The sequence below is a fragment of the Bidens hawaiensis genome, unplaced genomic scaffold (assembly GCF_021521415.1).
Source record: "Bidens hawaiensis isolate Kalapana, Puna unplaced genomic scaffold, B.hawaiensis_p1.1 tig00027541_1, whole genome shotgun sequence".
Classification (NCBI taxonomy): Eukaryota; Viridiplantae; Streptophyta; class Magnoliopsida; order Asterales; family Asteraceae; genus Bidens; species Bidens hawaiensis.
Window position 1 is genome coordinate 241,163 of NW_027494459.1, and position 27,431 is coordinate 268,593.

Genomic DNA, 27,431 nt, shown 5'->3' on the forward strand with positions numbered 1-27,431 from the left:
GGATTGTAGTTAAAGTGTGTGAATTGAAGATGCTAATTGGATTTGAATTGAAGGATTAGGAGTGTTTGCTTGGTTTTCAAGATCGGATTTGGGTAACTTGTAAAACAGAAGAAGGTTTTGCAATTGGATTGATAATAATAATAATAATAATGAAAATAATAATAATAATAATGATTGCATCCGAACATTGTGTTTCATAGCCATTAAAATGAACGGGTAAGGATCAAATAGCTTCGGGTCGGGTCAAAACAGGTCATGGGTGGGTCTGGTCAAATAAAAAGGGGTTTTTTGGGTTCGGGTCGAAACGGGTCAGGATCAAATGAGTTCGGGTCAAAACGGGTCAGGATCAAATGGGTTCGGGTCAAAACGGATTTCTTGAAAACAGATGAATTCAAAATCAGTATCAATAATAATAATAATAATAATAAAGGCTTGTTCGACAAAAGCTTGAATAAAACTAGCTAAAAAAATAAATAACATGAGCTAAGTTGGCTTATTTTTGTAACCGAGTCAAACTCGGCTCGTTGGCTCGATCTTTGGCACGTTTAACTTTAAAATCGAGCAAGAGCCTAGCTGAGTTGCCTCGTTTAATTTCGAGCTCATGACGAACCCACTCGAGCTAGACTCGTGAACAACCCTACTCCAAATTAATTAAGTAGTTGAAATTATATAAACTTGTATGATTTATGATGTTCTTTAAGATTTAAATTGTATAAAGTTCCTAAAACATCCATACAAAACCAGTCGACTTTGTCAAATTGGTATTTCCGCCGACAAGTTTGTGAGCCAATAAAAACCAGCCACGTGTACACAAATCCGTCGATGACATATTTTGAACAATGGGAACATGTTGAAAACCGTCGGAGCCGATGGTTTTGGTAGGACACAAAACATGTTGGCCTCGACGGGTTTGGTTCAAAACTTGTTGCCTTCAATAACACATGGCTGGTTTTTATTGGCTCATAAAACTTGTCGACGCGAATACCAATTTGGCGGAGTCGATAAGTTTTGCTAGGGATGAAAAGAGAATCTTAAAAAAAGGGAGCGACCTCTTAGAGTTCTCTCTTTTATAAAAAGAATATTTTGAGAACTTTTCCTTTAAATTGGAATGAGCAAATAGTACCAAGTATTTTCGGTACCAATACTTTCAGTATCGTTACCGATACAAAGTTCATTTTTCTACTTTGGGATGATATTTGAGCCGTTTGACTATATTTATGTGTACAATAGTTCAGGTCTAGTGTTTAGGATTTATAAATAGTGTGGCATGTTAAAGCGTTGAGGCGAGTATTCATATCATACACCAGGACATGATGAATTAGATACTTTGACTAACTATAAAATATTCGTTATAAACTATGTTTCCTTTGGCAAACACGATTTTAGAACTCAGTACCAGCGACATGTATATGTTCAATATTGAGTTATGTGCGGAAGCAAATTTAATCTTTTGAGGGCCCATATATATTTCCATCTTAAGTTACGTTTAACTCATCCTATTATTTTTATACACATAATATTAATGCGCCTAACAAATTTATCGATAACGAATCGTCACTGTAAACAAAAGTTACAATAAGAGACTTGAAATTTCCAAAGGAAATCCGAAACATGATACAATATAATAAGGTTTGAGTAGCCATATCCAACTCGCTTAATAAATGGGTCGTGTTTAGGTTGGCTTGTTTGTTTAACCCATTTAATTAAAGCTATCGACCCACCAATATACGTACGGCCCATTTAATCCATTTTTTTACAATCCGACAACCTTATTAACATGTTTACAACTTGATACTAACGTCAACCCGCATGACATGTTCAGATAAAATAGTTAAATAAGTTATGTCTGGGTTACACGATTTTAAGTGTTTCCGGGTTTATATTGATATTTAATAAATTCATGACTCGTGTTTGGGTTATATACCAACCCCGCAACCCGTCAACCTATACAAGGTTTATATTTTACACCCTATACTTTATTAATACTTTAAGTGACAACAGACCCTGATTTTTCTTAAAAATACCAAACAAGTCCTTGACAAGTGAAAATATCAACTCAACTTTACCTTTTGTATTATATACATATATATATATATATATATATATATATTAAATAAAACTTATAGTTGTCTCACAAAAGCACACCATTCATAATATAAGCCACCGATATTGTCACACGTTGCAAAGCATTACAAGTTTCAAGGTGGTAGTTAATATGACAGGCAACTGAAAGTACACATAAGTTCCTTTATTCTGTTTATATATGTTGTTTAAAAAAGTAAACGTTTTGAGAAAAAACTTAAGCGAGCCTAAGAGCTATTCGAGCTAGTATATTACCTTAACCGAGCCAAAGCTCGAATCAAACTCGGGTGCGTAGTGTGAAATTAATACATAGAAGTCCAAAAGAGGTAAAACTTAACAATGCGTAAGGCTCGAGGCCGTGCTTGATAATTAAACGAGCTTTATTTAAGGCTTGTGCTTGGCCCGAGCTCATTTCAAGCTTTTTATCAATCCAATCTCGAGTGGCTCACGAGCGGCTTATCTGGCCTTGGTCAATTTGTATTTTGCAGCTGTTATCAGCAGGCATGAGCTCGACAATGGAGATGATGATGATAACTTGTGCTGGATTCGCTGATAATCATAGTCGGTTTGGCGGTTACGAGGTTTCACTTATTCTTTGTATTTGTTTATGAAACTTATTTAATCAATAACTAAGTTAACAGTCCTGTGTATTACACGGGTTGAGTAAATGCAATGTTATATACTTATTAATAAAAAGTTATGTTTAAAAAAAAAATCGTGCATTGCACAGGTTGAATAAAAGATAATAATGTAATGTAATCTATTAACGCATGCAGTCATCTAAGATATGTCTTTAAAAAATGAACTATAATAGTGCCACGTGGCAACACATTATGAAATTAATGAAGATGAAGAAAAGTTGCTAGAAGCCTTCTACTTCAAGGACTCAATGAAGCAGCGCGCGTTAGCTGATATCGTTGTCGAAAAAATCAAAGAAAATGATCAAGTGCCTTCATGTTTATATGCAGGAAATCAACCCTTTCCAAAACTCGATTCCATCGTAGAAGTATGCAAAAGGTCCTATACATGTTAAGATGTTTAAAACGTATTTATAACACGAATCAAGAAAATATTAAAACTTTAACTCGGGTATGCATGCAGTGTTGGAAAGACACTTAACAAATACACATCCGGAAAACTGCCCGAAAAGTGGTCACCAAATGCAGGGTATCAAGCCACCAGAATCCTCGCTTCCAACATGAGTTCAAAGAAAGTTGAACGGTTTTACAAATTTGTGTTACTTCCGCGTATTAGACAAGATATAAAGAAGAACAAAACGCTGCATTTTGCGTTGTATCAAGCTTTGTAAAAGGCTGTGTAAAAACCGGCTGCTTTCAATAACGAAATTTTGTTACCGTTATGTGAGGTATGAATTTAGTTATATACAGTTAGATGTTTTAGGGGTAGGATTTGCAATTCTTGAAAGATGAGGGTGCATTTTGACCCAATTGGGTTGGGTGGTCAAATACCGACCAGCGATCAATCGGGATTAATCGGATTGGAAATTTTATATGTAAATTTTCAAAATTATACACACACACACAATTTTTTTAATTTTATTTTTAATTTTATATATAATTTTTCAAATACTTAAAGATTTTGACCATTTTTGACCAAAGCTTGACACAATTTTGACCAATTTTTTTATCGATTTGGACCGACTTTGACCGATTATTGTCACCGATTAGCTGAAATTTAATCAGTAACTCGCTGATCACCGAGTAGTTGCCAACTAATTGCCGATATTTACAACACTGCTTAAAAGAAACAACTTCTTGTAAGTTTTCAGTGAATCTTTATTTGTTGAATTTGCTTTTCTTGGGCAGTTTGTAAGTCAAATGAATGAATGAATTGATTTTAGCTATTTAGTTATACCATCAGAACTTTAGGGGTATAAATTGCAATTCTTGAAAAGTGAAGGGTGCATTTTGAACTGTAATGATGCAAATTTTTGTTAATTAAAAAAAAAAAGATTATACCATTGGTTTAATTTTGTCAACTTTTGTTAATAATCAATGTGTTTGTTATCTTTAAATATGCAGTCTTGCATTAATGAAACTTGCAGAAATGGAGTATGGTGGCACAATAAGGTATATGTTTAATTAAATAATTAAACATAATGTAAAGCAAAGTTACCTGATTCTGATTATTCAAAATGATTTCAGTTAAATTTTAGTTATTTTATAAAGTTGTTAGTGTAGAAGAAATATGCGCTACCGTATCGAGTTATCGATGCAATGGTTGCACATTTTATAAGATACTATTTGTTGATGCAGGTCACACCTGAAATATTAAGAGAGCTGAATAATAGCCGAATTCATGGGGAGGAAGAGGATGATCTAATGTTTATATATATCCTTTTGCTTTATTCTAAATGGGTCGGGTCAGGTTGGGTAACGGGTCAAAATGGATCGGTCAAACGGGCCAAAACGGGTTGTGTCAAACAGGTCAATATGGGACAAAACAGATTGGGCCAGGTTGGTTAATGGGTCAATATGGGGCGGGTCAGATTGGGTAATGGGTTGGATCAGATAGGCTAATAGGTCAAAGCGGCTGGTGTCAGTTTGATTAACGGGTCAAACGGGTCAGTTCAGATTGGCTAACAGGTCAAGTTGGGTCGGGTTGATTAACAGGTCAAAGTGGGTCGGGCCAGATTGAGTAACAAATCGGGTCAAATCAGGTCATAACGGGTTGGTTCAGATTGGCAACATGTCAAAACGGCTTGGGTCAGGTTGACTAACAAGTCAAAAACAGGTCAGGTCAGACTGGGTAACGTTTAGGTCAAACAGGTCATAACAGGTCGGACTGAGTCAGGTAGGGTAACGGGTCAAAACTGGTCGGGTCAGCTTGGTCAACAAAACAGATTGGGTAACGGGTCAAACCGTGAACACTTTTTTCTATAACTAAATATTTGTTGTATCAATTAAGATTATGAAAACTAAATTATTAATTTAATAATCAACTCTTGTTAATGAAGTGAGTTATTATATTTAACTTTCGACCCGTTTACGATACAATCTAAGTTGACCCGTTATTATGTAAACGGGCCTACATTGCTTTTGTAGATCATTAATGTTCTCTCTTTCACTCTACATCACCTTCCCCTATTTTCGTGATCAACAAAACTATAGATGAAGACATTTTTGATATTTTAATATTTCCGTGATCAACAAAAACTCGAAAAGGGCTGGCTTAAGGTTGGCTCGTTTGTTTGGCTAGCTTAAATTGACCATAACTTTTAATATTTTATAGCCCAAGTGAAAGATATTCTATATTTAAAGTTTAATTCTCCATTATTGTTCGGTTCAATTCATTGAGAGATCTTTTCTTTCTTCTAAGTTGTAACGGTTTTGGTGGACCGAGAAGTTGAAGGTTGTTTGGGTTCAAATATAATCGTTTGTGATCAAGATAATCAAGAGGTAATGATCGAGCTGTAGACAATTATTTATTTATTTTTTTAAATTTATTAGGAGTTAAGCATCGGATTTAAGCTGTGCATAGTGTAAATTGGAGTTTCGAGTTCGATTAATAAAGGTAAACAAAAGAGTGGTGGCCGTTTGGTCAAAAATCCGACTGTTTTGTATTTAGCTTGATCCAGACGACTTTCCAACAAAGTCGAAATCAAGCTAAGCCAATTTTGTTTTAAACCGAGCCAGGCCGAGTAAAACTTGGCTCAAGCTCAAGTCTGTAGCTCAGTTTGACATTTGAGGCGAGTCGAGCTTATCTCGGCTTGGCTTGACTCGACGAGGAACAACATTACATCATCTTACATAAAATTATAGATTAAAGTTAGTTTGAAGTTCATGGTTTTGGGCTAAAAATTGCCACTGTTTGGGCCTATACACTGAAGTTTTTAGTTTTATAGAGAAGCAACTGATTGCGCTGAAATGACTAATATTTGGACCAAGCCCAAAACTTTATAGCCGTCCACAATGCTTAAGCTTGTTTTTATTTTCAAAATCTTTAGTTTGTATAAATTTTTTCTACTAATTTGCACGAACAGTTTTAAGTCCCAAACCGAAACTGTTACAATCGGTGTACTGTATACCCATGGTTGTTGAAGTCGCTAGGCGGAGAGTACCTAAGGAGTACTCATGTCTTATATATGATAAATTATAAAAAAAATAATTTTCGGGAAATTAGTCCTATTGGTATGCTTTAAAAGACCAGTGGCAATTTTCTGGCTGCGTAGTTGTTAAGTGTCTTTCCAACACTGTATGCATTCCCAAGTTAAAATGTAGGGATGGCATATACCCATCACTTTTATATATAATTTGTAGGGATGACATATACCCATCACTTTTATATATAATAAAGTTTATCATATTTACTTTCATGGTTTTTTTTTTCAAGGATTGTTTCGCGTTTTTTGTGGAAATTAAATTTGATTGTTACTTGTCAAAAGCTGGTAAATAGATTGTTTGGTAAAAAATTTGTTGCGGGTCAAAAAAGGGGGATCTGAGTATTTTTAAAAGTTTGAGAATGCAAATAGATTATAGATTTATCGTCAAACTTGTTACGGGTTTAAAGTTTTTACGTGAACATGTCGAACAAATGAAAGTTGGAATTTTAAACGTGATTTGGGTTTCAAATTTATATTCGAGGACAATTTTGGAAGTAATTAAAATATTCATATAAATGTTTAGATTACATCGAAACAGAAGGCAAGCGGGCAACAAGCTGCGCCGCTACCCCCATTTTGAATTGCAAAACCCAATCTTTTAAAAACTACATTTGCTGATCTTTGAGTCATAACATTACTATGCATGACCCGCTGAACATGGGTAAGTAACTCCACAGCTTCAGGCGCGAGGAAACCAAAAGTGTCAAAAGCAAAAGGAATAAATACATGTTGATTGTCAAGACACGCCTTCTCATGTTTTGCCACCTTGCCTGAAGCAGCTTTTAATGCGGCTTGACCGACAGCGAAACCACTATTCCCTAAGTCCACCAAAGGGGAAACCCTGTTAAATCCATGCACACGTGTTTTCCCCTATCCATCCAAACACCAAAATGTCAACCGGTCGAAGAGATGATCTTCCCTCCGACAGGTCAGTCAGGAAACTCACAGGTGCTTCTTTCTTAACAGAAATTCCAGCCCTCCTAAATATATCAAAGAGCACATCCCTAACCAGATCGTGTCGGTACTTGAACCCCGGGAGCTCTTTACAGTGCACCGCGTGCTCCCCATATGAGTCTATACACGCCTTACGACAAACAGGACATATCTCATCAACCAGGAAGAGAGGAATCATGAGTCGATACTTAAGAATAGTACGATACTCCACTGGAGACATATGCTGGCCTAACCCATCTGTAGGGATAGCCAGAAGAAAATCCTGAGCATGTGGTGCTCGTAGACACTCAAAAATGGCTTTTTGTCTGCTTGTCATGTCAAAGTGTGACTCCATGTTATGAACAATTTTACTAAAAAGAGCGCTCGCCAATGCATGCTGGGCTTTAGAGGGGGCGGTCTCTTTGTTAGTGAAACTGCTAAAATCGACACTTGGAATCATATCACGAAGACAAGCCAGAGCACAAGAATAATCAGAATCCATCCCACATATACCACTGTCTCACAAAATGTGATCTTGAAGCACCCACGATTGGGCTCTTGAGGCCACAAACGCATAGGAGGAAGCCTCTACTGCTGAATACAACTCCAAACCCCAATTCTTAATGGGTAAGGAAGCAAGTCGCCATTGGAGGTCTCCAAAGAAAGGACCTCCACAAACTACAATGTTCTCGATCGTCTCACGCAATCCCTTGTCAAAAAACACCGCTGCCTCCATCATGTGTACAGGTTGGCATGTTCTCAAACCGAAGAAAAGTTTAGCAATACACATACATGATCGAAGAAAAAGTAACTCACTTTGCGGGTCACCAATTTTTGGGAGAAGGCGCATCAAATCAACAGCATTAGTAGCTCTTTTCTTTGCCAACCCCCTAATAAACCCGGTGTCTTTACTAACAGCTCCCCCAAGAAGCTTCACCCCTAATAATGGTCTCGCGATGTCAGCAGGGAATAAACCGTCACGAGACTTCGTACCATCACAAGAAGGCCAAAATAGCTCAGTTTTCTTAATATTCAGTTCAAGACCCAAAGTTGGACCTGTCAACTTAATGATATCCAACACTTTAGCCACCTCCATTGAATCTCCAATTACTTTCTCATCATCAAGATACCAAGCATGAAGAAGAAGCTTGCAATTGTCTCGAATCTGATGCCAAGTGGGTGTAAAACAAGGGAAAAAAGAAGTGGTCCCAATGGGTCTCCTTGTTGAACCCCCGTGACGAACCAAATATGATCATCCCCAAGATATAGTCTTGATGGCTGCCCATATAAATATTCCACCCACAAGGAAATAGAAAGGCATCTGATCCTTACCTCATGAAGTAAAGCTGATCTATCCACCATATTAAATGCATTAGAAAAATCAACTGTAAGCATTGCAAGAGACCCATCAGTGTGGCGCTTACTCAATACCCTGTTGGCGCTATGTAATATGGCCTCCGCACCACCCGACACACCAACTCCAAACTGGAAATCATTAAGGTATTTGGTCATTTCTTTTCCAACATCTTTCATAGTAACCTTAGAAACCAAACGCCTCCATATAGTACCCACTGCAATAGGTCGAATCCCGTTGTCGGGTTTTAAAAGCGGTGTAAGAGGAGCAGACGCGACAAACTCTGCCAAAGTAGACAGACGTCTCCCTCCTAACCATTAATTAACCACTGCAGTGATAGCACATATGAGGTCAGTGGCAATAGCCGACCCTTCTCCACAAAGATCATCCAAAATAAGTTGCACCCTCAAACCGTCCCTCCCACATGAAGTTCCTTTAGGAAACGATTTAATGCAACCAAGGACACTATCAACCTCTTCCACAAGAGGAGGCTCGTAATAAGTCATGTTCGGCATAGCCGGCGGTTTCTTGTATGGGTGTTTAGCCTCTAAAGCCTTTGTGGTATCAGAATTGTATAGTGCAACACCGGATGAGCATAAAAATTTTACTACAGCAGTAAAGTGACCATCCGCAACTTTTTGAAGACACTGTTTAATGTTATTATTAACAAGATCCCCCTCCTTTTGAATATCCATGTCACCTTGGCCTAAGGACCCCGAACCAGAACCATTTAACAGATTTTTAATTAACATGGTGATACCGTCAACTTTCCCCCATGTGGCTAAAAAACTCATTATTGATTGGTGTTGCATGGCTTTCCTATTCCCGGACTTGCTTTCGTGCCTATTTTTGGGTCTGAACACCTGTAAAGTGCAACGAGGAAGAAGTAACAGCTTAACCCACGAATCAACAGAAGCTGGTTGAGCAACCACTTTATAGAGTGTTGTTTTCAAAGCTTGGGAAAAGGCCAACCGACAACTATGAGGGATACTCTTGATGGTAACGATAGGTGCCTTAAGTACACGATCAAGGAGGGAGACATCCAACACGAAGGACTCATGAACAGTTGTCTCGAGGCCCTTGAGAGAAGGTTTCGAAATCCTAATAATGTGTGTATCTGAGTCAATTGCACGATCATTAAACTTCACAATGCCATCAGGGTGATGACAAGCACGTTTCAAGCTCTGAAGGTTCATGCAATCCCCACACAACCATTGATCCAAAACCTTCAATGTTTCATCCACTTTCAAAAATAAGCCATGGTCTGTAGAGATCGCCTCTCGTAACACACTTTTACGTTCTTCTTTAGTAAGGTGCACACTCTTGAGATGAGAGATCAAGCGAGAAATCCCCTTATTTCCCGCTCCACCATTCGAACAACAATGAAATGCACGGAACGGGCACGGCCATGGCAAAACGATGCTAAAACTTAAAAAGACATTTCATCGAACACTTGGCGCGCAGCAATAAAGTACCCCATTTCACATGATTGGAGGAAGACGGTAGGATCGATGGCCGGTAAAGTCTTAGTGTAGATTGAAATCTTGAAAGACGGGAATTTTGGGGGGGAGGTGGGGGGGGGGGTTGGTGGGGAAATTTATCAAATTGAGTATTTTTCCCATGACTATTAAAACACAAGAAAAGATGGCGAACACTTTTGAAATGTCATCTCCATGCCTATCAATGCCTATTAACTATTATCAAATTTGAAACATTTGTGTCAGCATTGACTTTTTCTTCAACTATAATCAGAATTAAGCATGTCATAAAAAATTATGCTCAAGTGAAGCAAAATATTCACAAAATTGAACGGGTTAACGTGTTATTTTTATGTTGCATTATGATAAAGTTGAGAAAACCTCCTCAAACTTATCAAAATCTTTTTTCATGGTGTGGCTCATAACTATTATTGTATGAGAAGTCTTTTCCAAAATAAGTTCACAACCAAAATTCTTCCAATTATACATATATGACACAGAGAATGAAATTTCCAGTAAATAGAGCATTCTTGGGTATGTGTTTTCACGTGCATTACTTTTTTTATAAGTTCATTTTCTTTAAAAAAAAATCATTTTATGATATAAATAAAATCAATTTATATACAAATAGTATAGATACAGACATAGATGTAATATATTTTTCCATATACATTATGTAGTTATTTATATTATTTGTAACTTTATTATTTGGATCATGTCGTGTGTTACACAAGCTCTAAAGCTAGCGTGTGTGTAAAGAATGCATGTTCAAATACTAAAGTACTTCGAAAACTGCTAAATTCGATCCTTACTTCATTTGAACAGTTCCGAGTTACTAGGCGGAGTTAAAAAAAAATCATCTCAACATCCTACCCTGTAGCAATTACTCGACGAATACTCGACCATCTGGACCTTTGTTTTGTGACATTGTGTATACCACTAAAATCAACTGTGAACAAAACGTTTGAATATTGAAGTGGCCAAACCGGCCCACTTGAATATTAAAGTGGCCAAACCGGCCCACTTTATAAGCCCCACTAGTGTTGATTTGTTGAATGTTGATTCTAGTTAAAAAGCTATATGTAGTTGATAATGCATAAGGTCCTTGTTGCATGGTTCAATACATATTTATAAATTAATACAAAATAATTTTTTTAAAACTTAATATAATAGATACAGTACAATTTAATGTAATATAACACATCTTATTTAAAAGTTAAAAAAAAAATTCAAACAAACTTTAATAATAATAAATAAATATCTTAAATAGTTTTTTTGTTAGTGCCCAACATGTTTTGGTAGTTTTATAACCTTTTAACATTTTCTTTTATGAACTTTGACAAATGTATAACATTTAAACCATATTCTTTTTTTATCTACTATTACACTTTGTGTATATTTTATTATTTATATATTTTTTTTAAATATTGTTGGGACTTGGGATATCAATTGAAAAGAAAAGTAGTTTGACGTCAGAAAGCCAAATGGGCAATGTTTTAGCGGTACCCTAATGACTTCTTTAGGGAAGGCCGACGGCTCAAGTTTCGTTTGCGACAAAATGTCATACGTAGTCAGGATTTCCCTTAAAACTGGTAGCGAACTAGGTCACCAGCGCTGTATGGTATATACAACCACAAACATGAGTGACTTTTTATCAATGGTGTACCGGATGGAGGGGCCTTATCTTTAAAGAAATAAAGTTTTGCAATTTTGGAACTGCACCAATAGGAAAACTTAGCAACTAAGAAAGCTATTCAAAGATAGAGACATATTAATGAGTTGAATTGATGAGAGTCATGGTTTTACTATGTTATACTAAAATCGTGCCACGTGGCATGCAGACTCATCTTATGTTTCTAGTTCCAAGAGATACGATCCTTGTTTTCTAAAACGGCATAGCAAATTTTATTAAATCAACCTTCTATAACAAAGTTAGAAGTATAGCTAAATTCAATATTATAACACATAAATTACTCATTTCTTTACTTTTTTAAAATTTAGATTAATGTTTATTCATCTATCTTAATATTTTGTAAAAAGTTAAATAAATAAAATTCGTTATTTATACTATCTAAACATGTGTAAGTTACGTGTATAACGTGTATGTATTTTTTCCTAATAATAAAGTACATACACTTACATGTGTGAATAAACCTTTACAAGAAGAAAAAACATACGGACAAATTAGTTTAACGGTATTTTATGCACATAAATAGAAAGTAAAATTAAGTTAGATTAAACGTTGAACTATTGATAAAAAAAATTAGACATTTATGTTCGTTTCTTTTATTCTTGTAATAATTTAGTCTTCTGTAATGACTGAAACAAGGTTATGGCATATACCAAAATAAAATTTTTTGGTTCCAGAGTATTTTTGTACACCATGAAAAATGTTGTCTGGCTAAGGGGATAACCAATATGTAGTAATTTAACTAAAAAGTGAATAATGTCTTACTATGTCACTGTCACGAAGGCACGAGGGTTTACACTAATTTTGCAAAAACACAATTTAACTAATACCTTAATTATCATTTAATCTTTTTTATATATAAATCATCAACAAAATGATTTGATTGGTTAGAAATGAGCTGGCCCACGCCCTTGCCCTCCATGCCCGTGACCTAATGAATGCCCAAAGGGACTACCGTCTTGACACTCTCAATTGTAGTGTTTGGCGAAGGAGTTTGCTACAAAAGAGATTGAGGTTGTTAGGGCTGCCACCCCAGTACATTCAGTCTGAGAAAGTAAAGTAGAGCAGAGGTGAGTGTGAATGGCGGATCTAGACATCAATTTCAGGGGTAACGTTTAAAAAAAAATTTTTATCGTATTTCACACAATGTAAACCAGGGCTGTCTCCGAGAATTGTGAAAATTTTTTTGGCCGAAGGCGAAAAAAATTGGCCGTTAAATTAGTTGAGTAATTGAGTTTAAACATTAAAAATACATGTTTTTTTAAATATATATATAATTAAAAAAATAAGACTTCAGGCCTATCGGGTTGTCAGACCGAGATCGGTCGACCACCTAGCCCTGCCTCATAGCCGCCCTTGATGTATAGAAACACGATAATAAATAAATTTAAGCACATAGGATGCAAATTTCTCCTATTTGGTTTTTGAAAACTTGAAATCGAGACATTGCATCTTCTTCTTTTACTTTATCAAACGTTTCTCTTTCGACCGCACAAATTAAAACATTGTTCAAATACTTATCACCCATTTTTGCAAATTTATCATTTTCCTTTAAAGTGTGATAAAAGATCGTAAGATCATCACCCGAAATACACCATCTTTCTTCCTTACTAAAATCATTTGGACGCATCTCATAAAATGACACTATCTTAGATATATCAAACTTAGAAAATGAATTGCAAGGATTTAACCCAAACATATTTTCTAACAAAATAGTTGAGACCCCACTGAATCTATTTTCATGTTTTTAAATTTGCTTATCCAAAACCATATTAAAAACTTCAACCTCAAAATGGTGTCGAGTAGTGGTGTCTGGTGCAACGCTGTTTGATGTCTGGCTAGTTTCCAATTTCCAAACAACAAGTATTATTGTTGAAAATGGTTAATGGGTTTTAATTGGTTTGAGATTTAAACTTTGTTTGGGTTTTTCTTTGGTTGAACTTTTAAATTGGTTGAGTTTACAAATAGGGGTAACGTCATATATTTTCCAGGGGTAACGAAATACGAAAACATGCCCAAAAAAATATATTTTTACACTATCGACGAAAAGTCGCTACCCCTGCTAAAGGACTAGATCCGCCCCTGTGTGATATGATACTGACGTGACCCAAGGAGAAAGAGAGGGGGGGGGGGGGAGTATACATAATGTTCTATGTATGTGTTGGTATAAAGTACGTGTTGTATATGTTTATACACATCATTGGTTTGGACAAACTCACAAGCCAATTCATGTAACTCTTATCCTTCGATTTCTCATCACCTTTTAAATTAATATAATAATAGTTTGATGGGTGGAGTAACAACAGTCATGTGGGTGAGGCACACACTGACGTTTAATTCCAATAACCACCAAGACATGATTAAAAATAATTCATGTCTTAAGTATAAATTGTTTTATAATTCTGTTTTATATAATGGATTTACACATCATAGAAGCTAAACAATATTTTTCATTCTAGCATGCCTAGACATATGGCCTTTGTAATTTTATATTTCTTACATTCATTTGTGTAGATTATTGTTCTTTTATACATATAGACATGTCCATTTCTTGAGATTTCTCTTTATTGTTAATCAAAGTCGCACAAAAGTCTATTACGTAGGTGGTCTTAACATTACATACGATCTATAATGCTCAAATTGAAACTGAAATTGAAACTTAAACAGAAGATTATTTCTTCTACAATGGTTTGCATGCTCAGATAGTATTAGCTATGCAGGAATTATACAAGCGAACTGATATCATTGGTCACATGTGAGAACATGCATACACATGTCCTTTTTAGTATCTATAATCTTAGGTGTATTAGTTTTTTATTAATCTCAAATATCATCTTTTGGTTGTTGCCGATTCTAACTAAAGAATTGGTTGTTGATGGTTCCATATTTTAACGTATTTGTTCACAATGGTCCGCGACTAACTATATATTAATGCCGTTATTTGCAGGTCGCAGAAAAACGTTTTTGGACCCGAGAACTCGCAAATTTCTTTTTTATAAAACTCACAATTTTTTCTCCAGAAAACTTAACATTTTGTAACATTAGTTTGGACCTTTAGAAACATTTTTCTAGCAAAAACCCCAATTATTGAGGTCGCCGAAACCCTATAACCATCATCTGAATCAACTGGTGGTGCTCAAGTGGTGGTGGCCGGTTGATAGTGAGTCAGTTGGTGATGTTGGCGGTGTTCAAGTGGTGTTTGAGTTTTCTAGCAAAAAATGTGACTTTTCCAGCCAAGCATTTTTCCGGCGAACTGCAAGTAACGACGTTAGGATTCCGCTAGTTGCGGACCGTTAGAAACAAATACGTTAAAAGATGAAACCGTCTGAATTAATAAAAACTAATATACCTTATTTTTATTTATTTTATACAGGATACTTTGTACATGCATTGTCTGAATTAATTCATGGGTAAGAAAGTTCCATATGATGTCACTTGAGATATTTTGCAATTTGCATGGATCCTTGTATGTGTATGCGTGATTTTCACATGGCAATATTATTTTATTAACATTGTTTGAGTTTTGAACACTTGAACGTATGCCTAAGTGCCATGCATACATGGGTGACTGCGTGAACCTGTCTGTTTAATAGGATACATTACAAACATGGAATCTTGAAATAGATTCCTCGTACACGTGGCAAAATTCTACATGCACTAGTCCACGTCAACACCGGCTTACAGTATGTGACTTCCCAAGGTTTATATGTATGTATACTTTTTTACTATTATTTTGCTTCTAGTTCCTATTAAGACAACATATAATCATGGAACCAACTAATGATGGTAGGGCCGGCCCTAAGAATTCACGTGTTTCTGTCGAGCTAAAAAAATTTTGTTCTTTAAGTCTTAATGTACTAAATAATGTAAACAATTTTTTAAATGATGATTAAAGTTATGACAATAAATATAACAATTAACAAAATAATGGTATTATAATGAATTTATGACATATAGAATAGGCTAATAGCCAACTGATGATTTGTGAAGCTCTTCTAACATTTTTGATAGCAAGTTGGTGAATAAAATCTTCGTAATTTATGCTCTCTAATATTCTGTTCTCGATAGTTATCATCGCCAACATGCTAAGTCTTTCTTGGGGTATTGTGAATCGTAAATAAATTTTCTATAACTACAATTTTGAAAAACTCATTTCTGTAGATGGTACTGTGATTGCTGGTGTTTAAAGTCGACGTTGTTGATATCCCATCTATTCATTTCATTTTTATTTATTTATTTAACTTTTATTGGTTACAACAACAACAACATACCTAGTATTTCTCACAAATAGCCTAAGCTATCAGTAAGGTTTGGGGAGGATGAGATGTAGGCAAACCTTACCTCTCCTCGAAAGTAAACAGATAAACAAATAAAATAAAATTATGTAAAATAAAAAATAGCAATATATAAATAATTTACTAAAACAATACGATATCAATAAGTTTCAAGCAATATTCATTATAGATAGACTAAAACAAAACCAAGATAAAATTAAGCAAATATAATAAATAGAAAATAATAATTCTCACACTAATAGTAATAATACTAACAACAACAACAACAACAATAAAGGCAAGAAATAGCCCCTCCTCCTAAAGGTCATTAACCTTAATTCTACGTCTCTAGGAACTCCTATCCTCAATCATATTCTCAAAGAGGTGTAAGTCTAGCAAATCATGCCTAATCCTCTCATTCTAAGTTAATTTGGGTCTATCTCTACCTCTCCTCCCCTCTATAATAAGAGTATTCACTGATCTAACGGGAGCCGTCGCCTGTTTCCTTTTTAGATGTCCAAACCATCTCAATCTGCATTCCCTTATCTTTTTAGACATACTAGCCACCCTTAGTCTTTCCCAAAAAACCTCGTTTCTTATTCGGTCTAACCTTGTGTGCTCACATATCCACCTTAGCATCCTCATCTCTGCTACCTCTAATCTTGTGTGCCCATACATCCACCTTAATAAAAAATAATGAGTCTTTTTCAATTTTTAATTGCCTCTAAGTCTTTGGGCAATTTAAACTAAGTGAGTATAAAAAGTGTTTGAGTATTATAAAACTAGTGGGGTTATAAGCGTTCGGGTATTCTATATATAAACATTAGGAATTTTAAAAAAAAATTGTGCCCTAAAAAAAAGTGCCCCGTCCAGACGCCCATATCGCCCGCACTTGGAGCACACCATGAGTGAGGGACTGTCATTGATGTGTTTCATTTTATAATATTTACATATCTGCACCTGTTTCACCGCATCTAGTTTCGTTAATACCTATGTTGGTGGCACTCGGGATAGCAACCAAAAAAGAACACTTATAAAAGATAAAGTCCTAGTATCGATTAAGTTGGCTATAGTATTTGCACGATACTGACACTCGGTACAACAACTAAAACAGAAAACCCAAAAGATGGAGAGATGTTATGCCTAGGGCTGTTCACGAGTCGAGCCAGGGTGGTTTTGAGCTCGGGCTCGAAATTAAATGGGGCAACTTAGCTAGGCTCTAGCATGATTTTGAAGTTAAATGAGCTTAAGATCGAGCCAATGAGTTGAGCCATGAATCGAGCCGAGCCATGGCTGATTTTGGCTCGGTTACAAAAATGATCCAAATCAGCTCAGGATATTGTAAATCAACTTTTTATAGCTAGTTTTATTCGAGCATTTTTCGAACGAGACATGAGCCCGAGCGTCGAGCTTTTTGAACAGCCTTAGTTATGCCCGACAAAAGGATATCGGCATGCGGTTTAAATCGATAGAATTCCATAAAGATAGATACGGATACCCGTTAAAAAAAATAAAAAACTCTCTTTTAAAACCACAAATCATAGCTTTTTAAAATTTTTTTTTAGCTTCTTGATAGGAAAATTACCAAATCTACCACACTTTATCCTAATACTCCAACAACTTAAACCTAATCTAAACACTTATTAAAAAACGACTTATTGATTTATTGGATTTTTTCACCATAAAAGTTAATCCAAACACTTTTAAAAACTCATTTGGCAAAAATAATATGTTAATAAGCACTTTTGTCCGATGTTTTTGAAACTGGACTGGACAGACCGTCCAATCAGGAATCGGCAACTGAGCCAGTTCGATTTATGAAGAAGAACCGGTTGGCAAATTAAAATTGGGAATATGAATTAAAAATAACCAACGCATCTACCAGGATTAAGCCACTGATATGAATTATTAAGCGCGCGCGCGCGCTCTCTCACACACACACACACACACACACACACACACACACACACACACATATATAGGCAAAATATATAATGAAAACTCACTTGAGTTGTGAAAATCCGCAAAAACCTTATGTAACATCGGTTTTTTTTTTGTTACATGTAATATATGTTGTAACATTTAATACAAAACATCGAAACATTAAAAAAAATTGTTTTGCTATTTTTTAACATTTTTTTACTAATTTTTTTTATATGTTTTTAGGAGAGAGAAAAAGTTATGTTTATGTTAACATTTTTTATTAACTTTTATTGTGAACCACAAGATTTAATTTTTAATTAAAAACATGTGGTTGAGAATTGGTTTCTAGAGTTTTCACAACTCAAGTGGGTTTTTATTTTAACCTAACCCTATATATATATATAAACAAGAAAAACTTAATGTATGAAAATTAATTTAGTGATAATATGTTTATAATTTGATTATAGTCTTTTTTATTATTTTCCCTAAACATTTGGATTTTTTTTGTTATATTTTACATATCATATAGTTTCTAAATAGTTTATCGAGTTATCCGGTTCTTAATCCGAGCCAACCGGTCCGACCAATGAACCAGTAGTGGCCCGGTTCGATGCCCAACGGTTATGAAAAATTGCTTTTTTGACCAAAAAAAAAACTCTGGAGTTAATCTCAAACACTCTCTGACTTGTAAATATAGAAGTGAAACTATTTTAGTTAAAAGTTTAAGGTACTCATTTAGTTAAATGTGGAGTGGAATGAATAAAATTTTGAAAAGAATAGCTTCAATTTTTTAGAAAAGAGCCTCTGGTTTTTAAAATAAATTAACAATATATGTTTTATCAAATTAGTTTATTCAACCTAACATATTCGATTGGGCCGGCGTTTGAAATTCGAATCATTTTTCATTGCTAAACTAAAAGATTTAAAACAAAATAATAGGTAAGCAAGCACAAGCTAGCTGCGTCGTTTTTATATGTCATCATTGGTGACACGTACCGTTTTGTATATACACGTCCTCTTATATGCAAGATATTTATATCTTTTTAAGATAGCTCATGTGTGTTTTGTACATACCACATATGCTTTGTTAGACTAAGCGGGTAATAAACGAGGTTTCCCTTGTGATGAGTGATGAGATGCATATCTCGACAACATGCATTTCACGTGGCAATAATAATATTTTATTAACGTTGTTGAATGTGGAACCTATGCCTTAATACCATGCATACATGGGTGACTTCGTGAAGCTGTCTCTTTAATTGGATACATTACAAACTACATAGAATCTTGAAATAGATACTATATAACCACGTCGACACATGCTTACACGTGGCATTGTATATATCATTTTCGTTATTACTTTGTTTCTAGTGTATTTTGTCACTATATGTAGTAGGAGGTGTACGTATTTTTATTATATAATATAAGTGTATAACATACTTATGATCGATCCATGTGTGTTTATTGTGTTGTGTACTTGTGTACACAACAATTTACTCCGAACGCAATACACAATAACAGATAACGTATGCTACATGTCGTTAAAAAATGAAACAAAAGACGAATATATTTGGCTATTATTACCTTCTATGAAAACATGATTGGATTTTTATTTTATTTTTGCGAATTAAGTTGTAATCTCGTGTTTTTTTTAAACCACTATGAATCATAAGTTGTAACTAATTTGCTTTGTAAAACTGCATTATTATTGTTTTTTTTAATAAATCACTTAACTATTTTAGGGCTGGCAATTAGACACGATCACGAATAAATGATACGAACCCACACGACGTTAACATGTATCAAGTATGGCTTTAACAGGTTTCGTACACTAAACATGTAAAATACCCGTTTACCTGTTAAGTACCTGTTAGTACCTGATTATATCTTTTATAAATAAAAAATATATAATAATATAATATGTTGTGTATCCGAAATAGTTAACCCTAAATTTTTATTCCAAAAACACGACGAATATCATTCCAATCCAACATAAGCATACGGCATACAAACCTTTCTTTTGATTCTCCCTCTCTGGTAGTCCAGTGGTTTCCCTTCACATCTCTGGTAGCCGTAGCTCTTTGATTCTTTGATTTACCTCTCCACATCTTCGATTCGCTGGCAGTTCGTCCTCCTCGCAGTTGTAACGGCGCCACCGGTATTAACATGTTCGTGTCTTATCGTGTATACTTGGTATTAACAAGTTCGTGTTCGAGTTTAAGATGCAGGTGCGTGATAAGTTTTTGTGTCATGTACAGATATACATATTTCGTGTTCGTGTAAGGGTATAAACGATATGCCATCATAGCTGTTTTGTCTGTATTGTGATGCATTAGTTTCCAAATTCTGGGACACAACTACACAAGTGAGGTTCTGACTCAAATTAATGCATACTGACATCTTTTGTTTACTTTCAGTCGCCAATAATTCACGTGCTCACACGTGGCTCTGGGACCACCAAAACGTTATGATATTAGATATTTCCAAATATTGACACCAAGATTATCCAAGGAAACTATTATAATCAGGTTAAAAACTCGTTTGTTATACAGTACTGGTTGAATAAATGTTAACTGTTAAACTGTATATATGTTTTGTAATACAATTTAGAAAATATAAATAATATTTTAATTTTTTTTCAATAAAATCATTGTATTGGTTAAATATAAATCAAACAGATCGAGATTCCCACAGTATAAGACAATGTGTCGCCTCTTTATGCCACCACCACATAGGAAACGGCCAGCGTGACTTTACAACCCTTATCTACAAAGCTCTATTGTGATTTATAGCCCCCTCACCGTCCCATTTAGGATTTTCACGAGTCGAGCCGAACTGAGCGAAGGCTTGCTCGTTGCTTGGCTCGTTTACAACCGAACCGAACAGCTAAAATTCGAACCGAGCGAAAAACGAAACGAGCCAAAATCTAGCCCAACATTTTTCGATTGAGTATCGAGTGATTTCGAGTATTTTTATTTCTTTTTCACTTAAAAATTTTCAATAAGAAACAAGTTTAAAAGCTGTAAATAATATATTTTGTAAACAAATTAGTAGTTTTTAGACAAACTATAATAGATTATAAATTTTTAGGAGAAATAAATTTGGAGTGAGATATAATAAATATGTAAACAAACTTTTTAGCATTCTGATAACTTGAATCGAACCGAGCGAAAACGAAACGAGCCAAAATCTAGCCCAACATTTTTCGATTGAGTATCGAGTGATTTCGAGTATTTTTATTTCTTTTTCACTTAAAAATTTTCAATAAGAAACAAGTTTAAAAGCTGTAAATAATATATTTTGTAAACAAATTAGTAGTTTTTAGACAAACTATAATAGATTATAAATTTTTAGGAGAAATAAATTTGGAGTGAGATATAATAAATATGTAAACAAACTTTTTAGCATTCTGATAACTTGAATCGAACTAATAAAACCTATAAAATTGACGGAATAGGAGAAATTTAAAGGGCTTCAAAGATTATATACTTATATTTATATATTTTTCATATATAATCATATATAAAATAAATTAAAAATATTCGAACCGAGCCGAGCAGAGCGGCTCTTTTACAATCGAGCAAAAAAACGAGCAAGCATTTTCCGAGCAATTTTCGAGCGCGCGGCGAGCGAGTTCAAGCGACGAACAGTTTGGACGGCACTACCTAGATTGTTGTTGAACTAGAGTTCTTCAAGGCTCTAGACCATAAGTTACCCGCTGTCTTATTAGTTCAAGGTTCTATACCTTTTAATGGTGCTAATTAAATGAAACCGGGAAAAGGAGGAAGAACGACGTATATGCAAACCACTAAAAATAAGAATCGAATATATATAAAGTTTGCACATATGTGTTAACATAACTATGCATGTAATAATAAAATTATTACATATATAACATAATAACAAGAGAAAATGACTGTTTTAATCCCTGTGGTTTTTAGACGGAGTCACTTTGCGTCCCTGATAAAAATTTTGAATCGTTTACATCCCCGTGTTTTAAAAGTTGAACCATATGCGTCCTTCTGTTAGTTTAGCGCTATCTTTTCCATCAAAAATGTTTGCATTTACTCTTTTACCCTCATATATTTAACATATGTTGAGAAAATGGTGAACCCTAATTCACAGCAAGCACATTGAACAGCAAGTATACGATCCCTGATTGACTGATTTCATCTTCTTCCTCTCTTTGTAATATGGGGCCCTAATTGAGTGATTCTTCTTCTTCCTCTTCGATTCGATTGGAGCCTTAGGTAACTCTAATCTTTGATTGGAGCCAAAATGTCTCAATCCTCCTCTTCTTCGGCGAAATCGAGGTCACAAAGTGTCGGTGCATCAGATTTGTTTTGCTCATGCGGTGCAGGTGCCTGCTATCGTATATCCCGGACGGATGCTAACCCCGGTCGACGATTCTTGTGTTGTGTAAGTCTTTCAAATCAGTTTTGTGAATGAAATCAATTTTGTTTTGACCTTATTGTATATCTCATTAGATTTGTTTTGACCTTAACTGTGAATAAAATCAACGACGAGGGTGAACGGAGAGGGTGAAATTGACCAGCGATTGGTGAATGGCGGATTGCACCGGCGAATTGTGACGGGTGAAATTGTGACTGGCGAATTCTTTGCTGGCCGGCGATATAACTGAAGGAACGTCTGTTTTGGTCTATAATATTGAAGTCCTGGGGTAAATATGAGTGTGGTGCAAAATTACATATATGGCCCTGATTTTAACCTTAAACTTAGCGGATGTTAGATTGAGGGACGCATATGGTTCAACTTTTAAAACACGAGATATAAACGGTTCAAATTTTTTATTAGGGACGCAAAGTGACTCAGTCTAAAAACCACTGGGACTAAAACAGTCATTTTCTCTAATAACAAACTACGTATATGTGTGTAATAACATAATTATCAACCGTGTTCTTCATATCCCCCCGTGTTTCAATGTGCTAGCTTATCATGTTCTATTATGATGAATGAGCTTGATATGCACGCTCTTCAATAAAAATTATCATTAACATAATCAAACATGATTAAGACCAACGACAAAGATCCATTATGATAAACAAACAAAATTTAACCTTAGAGCATCCACAACAATAAATTTTTACAAACCGTTACATCTGCTCGCATATATCAGATTTCAAACAAATCTAGAAAACCTCAAACTTTTTTTCACAAAAACAAACATCTACAAACTTTATTAAAAAAATTAAAATTATATATACATATATAATATGTATATGAGTATGTGAGAATAATTGACTTTGGGACCGTGTCTTGAGGTTTGAATTAACTTTAACTCACCAACTTTGCTTCACAATGGGTGAAGTCCATTAGCATCTAGTTTGTCTCATGTCACGTTATCCAAAACTTAGAGAATGTAGTTGTGGGTACTAGTGTTTTAAATACTGGTTCATACCGGCCGGTTGAACCGGTTATACCGGGCTTTGAATAAGTAGTCGATATTTAGAGCCTGATATTTATAGGCGATTTTCTAGGGGATCGAACCGTTTTTTTAAATACCGGCTTAAACCGGCATACTAGTTTTAAACCCAATAGATTTTTGATATTTTTTGTGGCCCATGTTATTAAAAATGAATTTTAACCTAGTTGATAAAATTAAAATGGGTAAACCGATAAACGATGCCATAAACCTATTGTACACTTTTATTTTTTAAAAACTTTTTTTAAAAAGCAAGTACTTTTGTATTATTTTTTATTATGAAATAGCTTTTGGATTATTTTTTTATTGATTAATGTACTTTTGGGCTATTTTTTAAGTTGAAAGTTGTGTTTATATAAAATTATAAGGTAAATTATTCAACGCGGTTGAACCTTCTGTTATACTATTTTTTAACTCAATTCGATATGAGTAAAATGCCGGTTTTTAAAACATTGGTGGGTACTCTTATAAGAAACATTTTTATAGATTGAAACTTATGCTAGTAATAAACTTAAATATATTAAATAATCCTTCAACAATTTAATTATCATATAAAGGTTTACACATCAACTGATTAACTCTCTCCCATCATAACAAAACTAAGAAAATAATTAAAGTGGCCAATAGCTATAAACCCACAGGCAAAACCTTGTAAGAAACTGATAAATTATGTGATTGGTCTATAATATTTTCTTGGTAGCACCAAATGGTCAATTAAATTCAGATAAAAAGATTGATTAAAAATCATTCAATATATATTTAAACTACACCCCCAACAAAATTGACTCCTTTTTTTAATTAAATTAGCTGTATTGCCATATACTTAGAAGTAGGAATGAGCTCGGTACCGTACCAGTATCAACCGTTACCGGTACTGAAAATCCCGATACCGAAAATCACAAATTTTTGGTACCGGGATGGTACTGATATTTAAGGTAAAATTCGGGAAATACCGTTACCGTACCGGTCTCGAAAACTCAAAACCTTGTACCGATTCGGTACCAACGGTATCAAATCGGTACCGGTACCGGTATCAATCGGTACCATACCGATTTTTGCTCATCCATACTTAGAGATGGTGTGGTTGAAGAGAATGGCCATCCTTGAGATTAGAAGCGTAATGTTCAGATCAATAACAAAGCTAAAACCAAGTTGTGGTTAATGAAAATTCGTTTTTGCTGGTAATAAAATAAAAAAAGAACTAACATAATAATAAATTTTACGTACTAGAACAAATGGTTTTGATCAATAGATAAATTTGGGATCCCTTCGAATTTTGCCCGTGCACAAAACAAGAATTTTACTTATAATAAAGACGGTACATCTAATAAACAACATAACATTGCAACTTACATAATTGGTATACTAATTTTCTCTGTGTTTTACAGGCAAACTCATATTTTCTGTTCTACACCTAGTTTACTTCTAAAATTACCACATATGCAGTTTACATTATTTGAACTTACAACTAGTTAATACATGCCATTCTACGGCTAGAATTGTCTTTAGAAACACCAAATTTTCAATAGTGAAATGTTTTCTATCTTATATCATATAGTAATTCAGAGAAAAGAAGAATGTCGTCAGAAGCCGGGAGCTATTGCTAAAGTCCGGATACCACGCCGGACCTCAATGAAAACCCCACACCAACAAGGCCATGTTGAAAAGACAAGATGCCCACCTTGTTGACATCAACCCAAAAGGATATGGCCGAGACACTTAACGAATACATGAGAAAAAAATCGCCGTTTAGGGAGTTTGCCGAAATAAAAAAGAGGCAAAGAGGGGCTGCCAGTGCGTTGTTGAAGCAACAACAAGATACGGTGAAGCAAATTATGTATGACCAGGAACTAAAGACGTTAATCGCCCCCAGGACAATTTGGTCGACAGCATGTTGGAAGTAAATATTAAAAAGGACAAATAACTTATATACAAACAAATTAGTCGTCAACGTGGAATTTGTTATGAAATATTCGGGCGCCGCCATGATTTGGAACAAGTGGCACTCTTTCATTGGTTGTGAAAGTTGTTTGTGCCGCACAATTTATGTTTAAAAATAAAAACTGTCGGAGACGCATAATTTGGAAAGGACATTAACAAAATTTTTAATAAATAGGAGACATTTTGAATTTCTCTCTTCTAAAAGGGCATTTTGTAAACTTTCCCCAAAATGAAATGGTATGAATGCCATTTACACCTATTCAATTAATTATGTAACTATAATCATTAGCTTGGTTAAAGCGTGTGACTTACGATTAAGTAGTTGTGGGTTAAAGTCTTATTTAAAACACGGGGTACAAGGTGAAATAGGTGTACCAAAATTTTTTTTTATAGCTAAAGAAAATTAATTACGTAAGTTATGAATTAGTATAAAATAAAATAAAATAAAAACCTGAGCCAAAAAGAAGTGAACACTTATCAATTATCATGCCTTTCTATTTTAACTTTTTTGTTTAATTATTCATTAGGAGGATACGGCTGACTTGTCATAATCTAACATGGGTTTCACATGCCAGCCGGTCAACTCTCTTTGCATTCTTTATGGATTCAATAATTGCCAATCTAAATCATACAAGGTTAAGTTTTCACATGTTACCCCCTTTAAGAAATGAGAAAAAAAAAAAAAAAAAACTCTAGCTTTATACGATGCTATGTGTTATACCTACGTGGTGATGGTGTGGAGATAATATAGCAGGTGTGGTGAGTGTGGTGCCCATCCTGCTCATCACTACTTTGCCATATGTTACGCAGGGTTGTACATATGTTGTGGAGGTTTCTACGCGAAATTTTAATTATATATATATATATATATATATATATATATATATATATATATATATATATAGTGAGTGTTGTTCAAAAATAAATAGTGAGTGATGGCCATTATCTCGAGTGTTGGAGATTAATAATTTGACATGGAGGTAAAGTGAGTTGCGATTGATGTGTATAATACATAGTTTGACAACGATTGAATGAAATGTTTATATAAAGTGCATGAAAAAAAATTGACGGCTATAATAGTCGAATTTTTGCTTATCCAAAACTAGAAGAAAAAAAAATACCATCGAACGTACTTCAAACTTATCATACTATCATAATACAACCACTTGAGAATATGGTCCTGATTTTTCATTGTCGTTCTCCATGTTCCCAAACAATAGAAAAATCTCGTTTTCAGATTATAATCTGTTATCAACTAACCACAAAGAGTTTGGTCTAAATATATTTGGACCAATATAGATGTGAAGTTTTGTGGGATCAAATGTAACATTAGAGTGTGAATGGTGCAAAACCAATCATAGGCGCCAAACATTGCCCTATAATAAACTAGTGTGAAATATGCACATGAGATTTCAAAAGGTTGTCTAGTAAAACATAAAAGTGAGTCTAGGATTGGTGGATTTTAGTGCTTTAAAGCCCCATTCTGAATTTGTGTTTGTTCTTGTTTGTCCTTCAGAGGATTACATATTTTAATAACATATAAAAGAAATCTTTTCTAAATAGTTTTTATTCATAGTAAACGCCATTTGTTTGGTCGGACCATAAGGTTAAGGAGATCACTGACTTCTGTCATCAGAATTATCGAATATTTGTAGTAAGATAATAGAAAATATGCTGAAAATTCTTAAGTGTTACAAAATTCAGAGGTTGACTTTTTATTTGTAGTTGTGACTTGTGAGATGATAAAACATACGATATGACCCCCAACCAAGAAGCTTTAATTCCGCCACTAATAATTTAGTGTAACTATATTCAAAAATATCTTATGTAAAAAAACACAACAAAAATGTTTGTGAGCAGCTAATTGTGCCATTAACTTCATCACCATCTAAAAATCAATAACATGTCGGCAAATGTTACACTTTAACTCCATATCTTTCACAATACTTCATCTCTACCCCTCTTTTATTTTAATCCAAAAAAATCATCTAACTTCATTTGCTTGATATGCTCCTACCCACCCAAACTCATTCCCCTTGATTAAAGCCACATGAAACCTCCAATAAGAAATCCCAATTATTTTTTATTGTCATTAATTAATTTATCCAATAATCATAAAACTTGTAAACCAAGCAACAAACTAAAAATATAGTAAAACATTATAGACAAACCATGTTAGATATGATAATA

At 34.5% G+C, this 27,431-nt stretch overlaps 1 pseudogene; it reads left to right on the forward strand.

Annotated features, from left to right (window-relative positions):
* The first annotated feature begins 2,421 nt into the window (after positions 1–2,421).
* On the forward strand, positions 2,422–5,248 carry LOC143575562 (bystin-like; annotated as a pseudogene).
* The last annotated feature ends 22,183 nt before the right edge of the window (positions 5,249–27,431 follow it).